Source organism: Bubalus bubalis, chromosome 4 (assembly GCF_019923935.1).
Source record: "Bubalus bubalis isolate 160015118507 breed Murrah chromosome 4, NDDB_SH_1, whole genome shotgun sequence".
Lineage (NCBI taxonomy): Eukaryota > Metazoa > Chordata > Mammalia > Artiodactyla > Bovidae > Bubalus > Bubalus bubalis.
In genome coordinates this window covers 63920144-63932627 of record NC_059160.1, presented here as the reverse complement: position 1 = coordinate 63932627, position 12484 = coordinate 63920144, and the positions used below count along the sequence as shown (strand labels likewise).

The 12484-nt window shown below is 43.9% G+C and overlaps 1 pseudogene; it reads left to right on the top strand.

Annotated features, from left to right (window-relative positions):
* The window catches only part of LOC102391871, a 28374-nt pseudogene that overhangs the window by 7319 nt on the left and 8571 nt on the right, over positions 1 to 12484 (top strand).

Here is a 12484-nt window from a genome sequence, read left to right as displayed (position 1 = left end):
AGAAGATATTAAGAAGAGGTGGAAAGAATACACAGAAGAACTATACAAAAAAGATCTTCACAACCCTGATAATCATGATGGTGTGATCACTCACCTAAAGCCAAATGTCCTGGAATGTGAAGTCAAGTGGGCCTCAGGAAGCATCACTTCGAACAAAGCTAGTGGAGGTGATGGAATTTCAGTGGAGCTATTTCAAATCCTGAAAGATGATGCTGTGAAAGTGCTGCACTCAATATAACAGAAAATATGGAATACTCAGCAGTGGCCACAGGACTGGAAAAGGTCAGCCTTCATTCCAATCCCAAAGAAAGGCAATGCCAAAAAATGTTCAAACTACTGCACAATTGTACTCCTCTCACATGCTAGCAAGTAATGCTCAAAATTCTCTAAGCCAGGCTTCAACAATACGTGAATGGTGAACTTCCAGATGTTCAAGCTGGATTTAGAAAAGGCAGAGGAACCAGAGATCAAATTGCCAACATCCTCTGGGTCATCGAAAAAGCAAGAGAGTTCTAGAAAAATATCTACTTCTGCTTTATTGACTATGCCAAAGCCTTTGACTGTGTGGATCACAACAAACTGTGGAAATTCTTAAAGAGATGGGAATACCAGACAACCTTATCTGCCTCCTGAGAAATCTGTATGCAGTTCAAGAAGTAACAGTTAGAACTGGACATGGAACAACAGACTCGTTCCAAATTGGGAAAGGAGTATGTCAAGGCTGTATATTGTTACCCTGCTTATTTAACTTATATGCTGAGTACATCACGAAAAATGGTGCTGGATGAAGCACAAGCTGAAATCAAGTTGGCTGGGAGAAATATAAATAACCTCAGATATGTAGATGACACCACCCTTATGGCAGAAAGTGAAGAAGAACTAAAGAGCCTCTTGATGAAAGAAAAAGAGGAGGGTGAAAAGTTAGCTTAAAACTCAACATACAGAAAACTAAGATTGTGGCATCCGGTCCCATTTCTTCATAGGAAATAGATGGGGAAACAATGGAAACAGTGAGAGACTTTATTTTCTTGGGCTCCAAAATCACTGCAGATGGTGACTGCAGCCATGAAATTAAAACATACTTGCTCCTTGGAAGAAAAGCTATGACCAAACTAGACAGCATATTAAAAAGAAGAGACATTACTTTGCCCACAAATGTCCATCTAGTCAAAGCTATGGTTTTTCCAGTGGTCATGTATGGATGTGAGAGTTGGATCACAAAGAAAGCTGAGTGCTGAAGAACTGATGTTTTTGAAATGTGGTGCTGGAGAAGACTCTTGAGGGTCCCTTGGACTACAAAGAGATCAAACCAGTCCATCTTAGAGGAAATCAGTCCTGAATATTCATTGTAAGGACTGATGTTGAAGCTGAAGCTCCAATACTTTGGCCTCCTATTGTAAAGAATGGACTCATTTGTAAAGACCCTGATGCTGGGAAAGATTGAAGGCAGGAGGAGAAGGGGGCGACAGATGATGAGATGGTTGTATGGTGTCACTGACTTGATGGACATTGAGTTTGAACAAGGTCCGGGAGTAGGTGATGGGCCGGGATGCTTGGCATGCTGCAGTCCTTGGGGTTACAAAGAGTAGGACAATACTGAGTGACTGAACTGAACTGAACTGAACTGAACTGAATTCAATGATTACACAACAAAACTCATCTTGCTCAAGGGTATGTTTTTCCTGAAAGTGAAGCCGAGGCTCAGTCGTGTCTGACTCTTTGCGACCCCATGGACTGTAGCCTCCAGGCTCCTCTGTCCATGGGATTTTCCAGGCAATAGTACTGGAGTGGATTGCCATTTCCTTCTCCAGGGGATCTTCCTGACCCAGGGATCGAACCCCGGTATCCCGCATTGTAGACAGACACTTTACCGTCTGAACCACCAGGGAACAGAGGAATTGTTTTTCCTGAAGCTCTGTACTAATAATTATATAGTAACAATGGATCTTGCTCAAGGACATGTTTCACCTTCTTAACAAGAACCTTCTGACTAATCTTGTTATCTTAATATCTATGTTGTGGGAGTGGGTCTGGTAAAAGTATATAAAGCGTTGATAAGACTAGGGAGGGGGGCACTCTCCATCCGTCTTCTGATGTCTATGTCAGAAACTTTCTCTGCCCTTCTTCACTGTAATAAAACTTCTGACACACAAAGGCTCTGAGTATATGCAAGCCTGGAACCTGGTCCTGAAGCTAAATCTTCCTCTTTGGAGATATGAATCTGAACATTGTTCACCGTGAACTATCAATGGGTTGGGTGTCCCTTGGAAGCTACTGTATGTCCAAGTACATGGAAACCTTTTCAGACTCCCTCATATAGCGGCCTGAATGGATCCCTTCCTCTGTCCACCTGCTTCTGTGCTTCCAGGGTGTGTTTTTCAGGGATTTCCTTTCTCTAGAAATTTAGAGACCATTACTTACAAGTCCCTTTCTCTTGTGCTGTGTAGGTTTTTCACTGGGAAGAAACTTTTTGTCTATTTGGTGTCCGGTTGGGTCTGAGGACAAAAGAATTTGATTCAACATACTCCTGCCTGCATGAGGGCCCACAGTCACACAGTTTTGGAGGCAGAATTGGAACTGAAATGATTTGACTGTGCAGCCCTTCCATGTGCTTAACTGCTACATATATCAGTTCCAGAAGCCCTGTGAGAATGGTACCCATGACGTAACTAATCAAGGGAGCTACTTCATCACAGCTGTGGGTGAGACTCCAGGGTCTGCAGGGAGAGGGCGCTTCTAAATGTGTGGGAGCTATGTCCACAGGTAGGGGGATGTTCCTAGAGGAGAGTTGGCCATGGCATTACTAGGGGAGGAGAGCAGAGAGAGGATAGGGTTGAAATGTCACTGCAACTTCAACCTGTTCTGAATGCTTGGTGTTAGACAGGGGACTGCTGGGGAGTCCACATGACCAGGAGGATCCTCGAGAGTCTCTGAGTCCTTCAAGGCTGTGGTGTTAGGCCCTCAGGTCACTCCATGTTCCCTACTCAGATGCAGACCTAGAACTTCATGCTTGATCTGAAGACTCAAGATTTTCATAATATTTACACACGCACACACACACTGAGCCAGATATACCAAACCAAATGAAATCAAATAAAGCATCACTGATTCACTTTATGCTTTGAAGGTATGTGTTCAGGATGTTGGGACTCAGCTCCAGGAGTCCCCCTCAGATTGTAGAGAACTTGTGATGTTAAACCCCATGACTCTCCTTGCTGATCCTACAGAGGGCTGGGGTGGGGGTGGGGGTGCGAAGGCTGCACTGAGATGGATGTCATGGCAGACAGTGTGGACTGAGACTCAAGGGCCCCAGTTCATACAATGCAGAACAACAGATGCATTAAAAAGAAGTTCAGTGAACACCAGTGCACATCCTCAGCCTGGACCCTTGGCAGAGCTCTGTTCCTCCTCTTTCCAGGCTGCCTTCCTTGGGGAGGGAAGCAAGTCTGGTCTGATGGACATGTGCAAGGGCAGGGACCCATGCTATGATCATCCACAGTAGAGCCACAAGGAAGCTGTTGTACCTCTTACCCTAGGCTGTCCTAACCTTTTGTGACTCACATAGGGTCAGTGACTCCCCACCATCAACCCTCAACCCTTCCAAGGGCCTGAACTTCAGCACTGGAAGGCAGTGTTATGTCTCCAGGTAGTGGGACTGCATCCATGCAGGGCTGAGAACAAACTGTACAATTAATTCTCACTCCCGGCCCTGCCACCTTCCGTGTTACAGATGCCTTCCCTTCTTCACAGGACCCATCCTGGGAGGAAATAGGGCTGAATGTGTGTGGCTCTGACTCTTGACAGTGGTGTCCCCTGACACTCTGCAGGGGGTCACCTGGGGGCGGCCCTCAGCTCTCCAATTCACAGGAAGCTCAGGGGTGCTGACTGCAACCTGGTGCAGCTGTCCCTTGTAGGACTTCTGTGCAGAGATTTATGTCAGTGAGTCTCCCAAGAGGGCTCACATCTCAGAGATTTCTTGTTCTGGCCCCTGCAGCTCTCAGGTGAGTGAGTGTCACCCATGCTCCTTCTCTCCTCTTTCCCTGTGGCTGTTTCCACCCAGAATGTAGTCTGAAGCTCCTGAGACCACATGAGTCATATTACTTTCAGATTCACCAAAGGGAAGCAGATGAGGTGAAGGTTGGGACGTGTCTGCTGAATGGTCCCTTGGGAAGTTATGGTGAAGGAATTCATGGTCACTGAGAAAAAAATCTCTTATTTCTTCCAAGTAAAGAAGCCATGACCTTCTCCCTAAGCAGGGTTAGTATTTGTATAAGACTTGCATGTCCTCTCAGCCTCCTGACAGTTTCCAGGACACCATCCTCCATCCTGGCCTTCTTTCTGCTCACCCTAGGGGAACTGCTGTAGGAGGGTCCTGCTGGCCACCCAAGAAGCAGGCACAGGCTGGTTTCTGCAGGACCATCCTTTCCATTACAGTTGCCAACTTCCCCTGAGGGACAACCCCTTTCAGGACGACAGTCGGTTCCCTGCAGGTGACAGTGATCACTAAAGGCTGAACCTGTCTTTCTTTCTGTGTTTATTGGTTGCTGGGGTGAGTTCCAGGGCCATCTGAGCCTCTGTGTCCTTAGGAAAACCTCTTCTTCCACCCAGTGCCCGTCATCTTTCCTTACTTGGAGTCGGAGCTGTGATAAACGTGGACAGTGAGGAGATGCCCAGGACACTGACCCTGGCTCCTTCTGCCTCTGTCCCTCCCACCAGCTCCACACCCCTGGTGGTCCACCTCCATTACTGGATGGTATCCTCCACCTCCCCGTGAACCCCTCCTTGCACAGCTGTTCTGTGGTCCAATCTTGGGTCATTTCTTCATTCTCCTGAAGGGGTCAGCTCCCTCCTCCTCTCCACCATCACCTTCATACAAATTGAACGAATTGCCTTCCATCAATGTGGTTTGCAGATCTCCCTGCTTGGAGGGAGGTCTGTACACCCCATTCCGTTGTCCCTGTTTAAACCAAGCTTTACTGTCAGTCTTTTCTCCATGTCTGCGTGGTCTGGATTTTGGGTGTGGTACCAGGCAGGCCAGGGTCTGAGCACAGAAGGGCAAAGGGCAGTGAAACCAGGCACCCAGGGCTGTGGGCAGGGCACCTTCATAGAGTGAAAGGGGAACAACTATTAGAGAAGCTTTGTGTGAGCCCTTACAACACCCATCCCAGCATCTGGGAGAAGTCTCACCATTGCCTGTGTCCCCTCATTCCCTTATGTCCCCTCTCTTTGCCTTAGACACCCCCATTGCTCTTCTGAACAACTTTCTGGTCCAGAGAGCCACTGTATAGGAGAGATCTTATTCTCTTTTGCCTTCTCCTTCTAATCCTAAAGAGGCTGAGGGGACTTAGTCTTTCAGGAGGGAATTCTGTGAGCTGAGCCAGAGAAGTAAACCAGGACAGAGGCTAAGACAGCTGCCCAAGGTCACACAGCTAGCTGGCAGGAGAAATTGGTTTTGAACCCATGTGTGTGTTGATTCTAAGTGTATTCCCTTGTAAGAATCTCCAATAGATCAAGAAGATGCAGCTCTCAGACTTGAATACGAAAAAGGAAAATAGATAGTTGTGAATCATGAAACCAGAAATGTAATGGTTCTAATATATGGAGAAGGGGGTGGAAAGGGAAAATTGGGCAGAAGGAATCATGAAGGAGTGGGAGGACCGGCTGTAGGTGGTTGGGAACACTATTGTCATCCTTAAGAAGTTGTGTTGAAAATATAAAGGCATCGATCAGAAATGGGGTAAGTGGGTGAGAACAAGATGGTGCAGGAGTAGGTGGATAAGGAGTACATGTCTCTCCACGGATACATCAGGAATATACACCTTCAGACACAGAACTGCACTCAGAACACCAGCTGAGAGCAGACAGGAGTACCTGACCAGTGGAAAAGAATATATAGGACCACGCAAAACTCAGTAGAAAGAAGGAACTAGGGGGAAAAACAGGAGTGTTAGTAGGATTGGACCTGCCTTCACTGGGCGGGGAACTGAAGCAGGGGTCCAATCCCCACATCAGGGCAACTGTCTGACTCAGAGGAGAAACATTTAAGGCTGAGAGTGAAACAGCTCATCTGCGGCAGGCTAAATGGAAGGAGAATCAGACAGTCCTTGCTGCGGCCATACATACCCGGACAGGAACGCTGGTTCCCTGGAAGCACAGTGGCTAGGAGCCAGAGTTTAGGGGTTGCAGAGCAATCCCAGAGTGAGGGGCTGCTGTTGACTGTGGAGAGACAGTCTGCAGTCTGTCCGCAGGGATTAAGGGGGTGTAAGGGAGGAGATCGTGAATGGAAATGCTGGTGGAGGAAAGCCAGGCAGCCATGGAAGCAAGGCGATACTGCTGAGTCATGCATAGTGGGTGGAGCCATCACCATAGTCTCTCTCTCCCCACAGGTCAGCATCTGCAGCTGAACAATAGAGAGGCTGGCCCATGAAACGCATGATGCACTGAACTACAGAGTAGGACCCCAGCCAGGAGGGCCCCTCTCTGTGCCTGACGCCCAAAACAACGGAGAAAGACCCCAGGCAAAGGAGCCCTCTAAGTGCCTGAATGGGTGGAGCTACAGAGAAAGACTGGCCAAAGAAGCCTTCTGACCGCCAGCTACAAGAGGCTTGAAAAAAGATTCTGATAGGGCCATAACTCCTGTGGCAGAGGGAGTCAGTGTCCTTGCACACTCGGTGCTGCCAGGGTCCTTGCAAGCCAAGCTGCAGTGCCACCCTCACGTTCAGCTCTCACCGGGGCAGAACCGCCACAGGCAAAGAAAAGTCTTGTGTCTACGCGCACAAGGTCGCTTTGGTCCTGTCCCACTCTGCGACCCTGTAGACTGTGGCCTTCCAGGCTTCTGTGTCAGAGAGGGGGTTTTCCAGGCAAGAATACTGGAGCGAATTGGCCAATCTGGTTACCATACCCTTCTAGAGCATCGTATTTCCTGCTGCCCTAGGGGCCAACCCCCCTGAATACCTCGTGCTGCCAGAACCCTGCAACAGAAGCAGCTGCAACACCTCCACACTGGCCCTCCAGGGCAGCCTCAGGAGCAAAACTCCCATGGAAGACCCACATGTAGAGGTGAAAATAAAACCACAATCGAAACCCAGGGGCAGTATGGCTAAGGAAGAAGACCCAATACCTTCCCACCAGTTGTACAAACTGCAGATTAAATCCACATGATCAACTAGGCAGACTCTGTGTCTATGGAATATATAAAAAGTCATTGAGAGCTCCCACAAAAGAAAACGTGCTAGTTCTGATAGCTGTGGACATTGGAGGCAAGAACACAGAGGAGTAGGAGCAGATTAGAATCTGAGCTGCCCTCACAGCAGGTCCAGAGATCAGCACAATGTTAGAGGGCATCCTAGGGAGATGACCGTGGACTGTGACTCCCAGAGAGGGAAAGGACTCTGACAGCAGTGACTCAAGAAAAATGTTTATTATTCTTATTTTTTGACTTGTTCTGTAGATTCTTTTGGACTTTTTTCTTTTTTTCTCCACCCCTGCTCCACCCCATTGTAGTTGTTGATTTTATGGGCACTAAGAAATCCAATTAAACTTTTGAGCTTTTTTTCCCCTCAGTCACATTTTTTATTGTTGTCATAAACCTCTGCCTCTAGGTTGGGCTTTTGCAGTTCTCTGGAGTTTCCCTCCCTTTTTTCTTTTCTCTTTTTTTAATTTTAATTTTTTAAACCTATTATTATTTTTTCTACATTTATTGCTTTGTTTGCTTTTCCTATTGTTCTTTTCCCCTTGCAGTTAGTCTTTAATGAATATAAATCTTCTTCATCTACCTCTATTTAACTTTGCATATCTATTCCTTCTTTCTTTTCTTATTCTCCTTTCCTCTCAACATATTTGTTAGTTTTATTTTTATTGTTTTATTCCCTATTTGGCACCTTGCTTTAGTTTTATTTTCCAGTTTGTGCTTTAGTTAGTTTTGTTCTTAATTGATAAATATACTTTTTGATTTCCTTTGTTTGCTGGGTCAATCTACTGTACTTTATTTTTGTTGGATTGTTTTCACTTTGCTCATGGGTGTATATGTATATATTTCATTATTTTAATTATTACATGCCTGATTTTGTAACTGCCATTTGTGGGGTTCATCTTTGGTTTCTCGTTTTTGGATATTTGTTTTAATCTCACTTAATGCCATAACCAACCACTTGTGGAATCTTCGTTCCTGACCAGAGATCAATCCCTGAGCCTTTGGAGTGGGAGCACTGACTCCACGGCCCTGGACTACCAGAGAATTAACCCTCAGTTCAGTTCAGTTCAGTCGCTCAGTCGTGTCCGACTCTTTGTGACCCCAGGAATCGCAGCATGCCAGGCCTCCCTGTCCATCACCAACTCCCGGAGTTCACTCAGACTCACGTCCATCGAGTCAGTGATGCCATCCAGCCATCTCATCTTCTGTGGTCCCCTTCTCCTCCTGCCCCCAATCCCTCCCAGCATCAGAGTCTTTTCCAATGAGTCAACTCTTTGCATGAGGTGGCCAAAGTACTGGAGTTTCAGCTTCAGCATCATTCCTTCCAAAGAACACCTAGGGCTGATCTCCTTCAGAATGGACTGGTTGGATCTCCTTGCAGTCTGAGGGACTCTCAAGAGTCTTCTCCAACACCACAGTTCAAAAGCATCAATTCTTCGGCACTCAGCCTTCTTCACAGTCCAACTCTCACATCCGTACATGACCACTGGAAAAACCATAGCCTTGACTAGACGGACCTTTGTTGGCAAAGTAATGTCTCTGCTTTTGAATATGCTATCTAGGTTGGTCATAACTTTCCTTCCAAGGAGTAAGCGTCTTTGAATTTCATGGCTGCAGTCACCATCTGCAGTGATTTTGGAGCCCAGAAAAATAAAGCCTGACACTGTTTCCACTGTTTTCCCATCTATTTCCCATGAAGTGATGGGACCAGATGCCATGATCTTCGTTTTCTGAATGTTGAGCTTTAAGCCAACTTTTTCACTCTCCACTTTCACTTTTATCAAGAGGCTTTTTAGTTCCTCTTCACTTTCTGCCATAAGGGTAGTGTCATCTGCATATCTGAGGTTATTGATATTTCTCCTGGCAATCTTGATTGTAGTTTGTGTTTCTTCCAGCCCGTGTTTCTCATGATGTACTCTGCATATAAGTTAAATAAGCAGGGTGACAATATACAGCCTTGACCTACTCCTTTTCCTATTTGGAACCAGTCTGTTGTTTCATGTCCAGTTCTAACTGTTGCTTCCTGGCCTGCATACAAATTTCTCAAGAGGCAGGTCAGGTGGTCTGATATGCCCATCTCTTTCAGAATTGTCCACAGTTTATTGTGATCCACACAGTCAAAGCCTTTGGCATAGTCAATAAAGCAGAAATAGATGTTTTTCTGGAACTCTCTGGCTTTTTCCATGATCCAGCGGATGTTGGCAATTTGATCTCTGGTTCCTCTGCCTTTTCTAAAACCAGCTTGAACATCAGGAAGTTCACGGTTCACGTATTGCTGAAGCCTGGCTTGGAGAATTTTGAGCATTACTTTACTAGTGTGTGAGATGAGTGCAATTGTGTGGTAGTTTGAGCATTCTTTGGCATTGCCTTTCTTTGGGATTGGAATGAAGGCTGACCTTTTCCAGTCCTGTGGCCACTGCTGAGTTTTCCAAATTTGCTGGCATATTGAGTGCAGCACTTTCACAGCATCATCTTTCAGGATTTGAAATATCTCAACTGGAATGCTGTCACCTCCACTAGCTTTGTTCGTAGTGATGATTTCTAAGGCCCACTTGACTTCACATTCCAGGATGTCTGGCTCTAGGTGAGTGATCACACCATTGTGATTATCTGGATTATGAAGATCTTTGTTGTACAGTTCTTCTGTGTATTCTTTCCACCTCTTCTTAATATCTTCTGCTTCTGTTAGGTCCATACCATTTCTGTCCTTTATCGAGCCCATCTTTGCATGAAATGTTCCCTTGGTATGTCTAATTTTCTTAAAGAGATCTCTAGTCTTTCCCATTTTGTTGTTTTCCTCTATTTCTTTGCATTGATTGCTAAGGAAGGCTTTAACCCTAGGGAGTATCAAATAGTGAGAACTCACACAAAGGAAACCACTTGAATGCAAGACCCAGCATCACCCAACCATCAGTAGCACCCTGTGCAGGATGCCTCATCTAAACAACAAACAAAACAAAAATACAAACCCAATCATCAGCAGACAGCATTACCACCTCACTCAGCCTTGCCCATCAGAGGAAAAACAAACAAACAAACAAAAACTCAGCACAAATCTCACCCTGTACAAAGCTCTCACGAACCACTGGACCAAACTTAGGAAGGCAGAAGCCAAAAGGAAGAAAGAATTCAACCTTCTTCAAGGAAAGCATTCAACTTTCCTTGAAGTCTGGGAAAAGGAGACCTTAAACACAATAAGTTAAAAAAAATATGAAAATGCAGAGAAATATTGCACAAATGAAGTAACAAACTAGAAACACAAAAGTCCAAATAAATGAAGAGAAAATAGGCAAACTACCTGAAAAAGAATTCAGAATAATGATAGTAAAGATGAACAAAAACCTTGAAAACAAAATGTAGAAAATGCAAGAATCAATTAACAAAGACCTAGAAGAATGAAAGAATAAGCATACAGAGACAAACAACACAATTACTGATATTAAAAATACTCTGTAAGGAATCAATAGTAGTATATCTGAAGCAGAGGAATGAATCAGTGAGCTAGAAGATAAAATGGTGGAAATAACTTCTGAAAAGCAGAATAAAGTAAAAAGAATGAAAAGAACTGAGGACAGTCTCAGAGACCTCTGGGACCATATCCAATGCACCAACATTCGAATTATAGGGGTCCCAGAAGAAGAAGAGAAAAAGAAAGGGTATGAGGAAAGTTTTGAAGAGATTATAGTTGAAAATTTCCCCAGTATGGGAAAGGAAATAGTCAATCAAGTCCAAGAGGCACAAAGAGTCCCATACAAGATAAACCCAAGGAGAAACATGCCACAACATATACTAATCAAACAAACAAAGACTAAACACAAAGAAAGAATATTAAAAACAGCAAAGGAGAAACAACAAGTAACATACAAGGGAAACCCCATATGTTTAACAGCTAATCTTTCAGCATAAACTCTGCAGGCCAGAAGGGTATGGCAGGATATATTTAAAGTACTGAAAGGGAAAAATCTACAACCAAGATTACTGTACCCAGCAAGGATCTCATTCAAAATTGATGGAGAAATAAAAAGCTTTTCAGACAAGAAAAAGGTAAGAGAATTCAGTACTACTAAACCAGCTTTACAAAAAATGTTAGAAGGCCTTATATAGTCAAGAAATAGAAGAGAAGGAAAAAGATCTACACACTCAACCCCAAACAATTAAGAAAATGGCAATAGGAACACACATATCAAAAATTACTTTAAATGTAAATGGATTAAATGCTCCAATCAAAAGACACAGACTGGCTAAATGGATACAAAAACAAGACCCATATATATGCTGTCTACAAGAAACCCACTTCAGAACCTCAAGACACATAAGACTGAAAGTGAGAGGGTGGAAAAATATATTCCATGCCAATGGGAAGCAAAGAAAGCTGGAGTAGCAATCCTCACATCAGACAAAATTGACCTTAAAATAAAGAAGATTACAAGAGGCAAGGAAGGGCACTATATAATGATCAAGGGATCAATCAAAGAGGAAGACATAACAATTGTAAATATCTATGCACCCAACATAGGAGCACCTCAATACATAAGACAAACACTAACAGACATAAAAGGAAAAATTGACAGTAACACAATAATAGTAGCAGACTTTAACACTCTACTCACACCAATGGACAGATCATCAAAACAGAAAATTAATAAGGAAACACAAGTCTTAAATGAAACATTAGATGAGATGGATCTCATTGATATCTTCAGGACAGTCCATCCAAATGCAGAATACACCTTCTTCTCAAGTGTACATGGAACATTCTCCAGGATAGACCACATATTGGGTAACAAATCAAACTTCTATAAATTTAAGAAAATTGAAATCATATCAAGCATCTTCTCCAACCACAATACTATGAGACTAGATATCAATTACAAGGAAAAAAGTGTAAGAAACACAAACACATGGAGATTAAGCAACACATTCTAAATAACCAACAGGTTACTGAAGAAACCAAAAGGGAAATAAAAAAATTTCTAGAAAGAAATGACAATGAAAATAGGACAACTCAAAACCTATGGGATGCAGCAAAAACAGTTCTAAGAGGGAAGGTTATAGCACTACAATCCTACCTCAAGAAACAAGAAAACATTGAATAGACAACCTAACTTTACACCTAGAACAACTGGAAAAAGAAGAAACAAAAACCCCCAAAATTAGTAGAAAGAAAGAAATCATAAAGATCTGAGCAGAAATAAATGAAAAGAAATGAAAGAAACAATAGTAAAGATGAATAAAACTGAAAGCTGGTTCTTTGAGAAGATAAACAAAATTTACAAACCATTAGGGAAGACT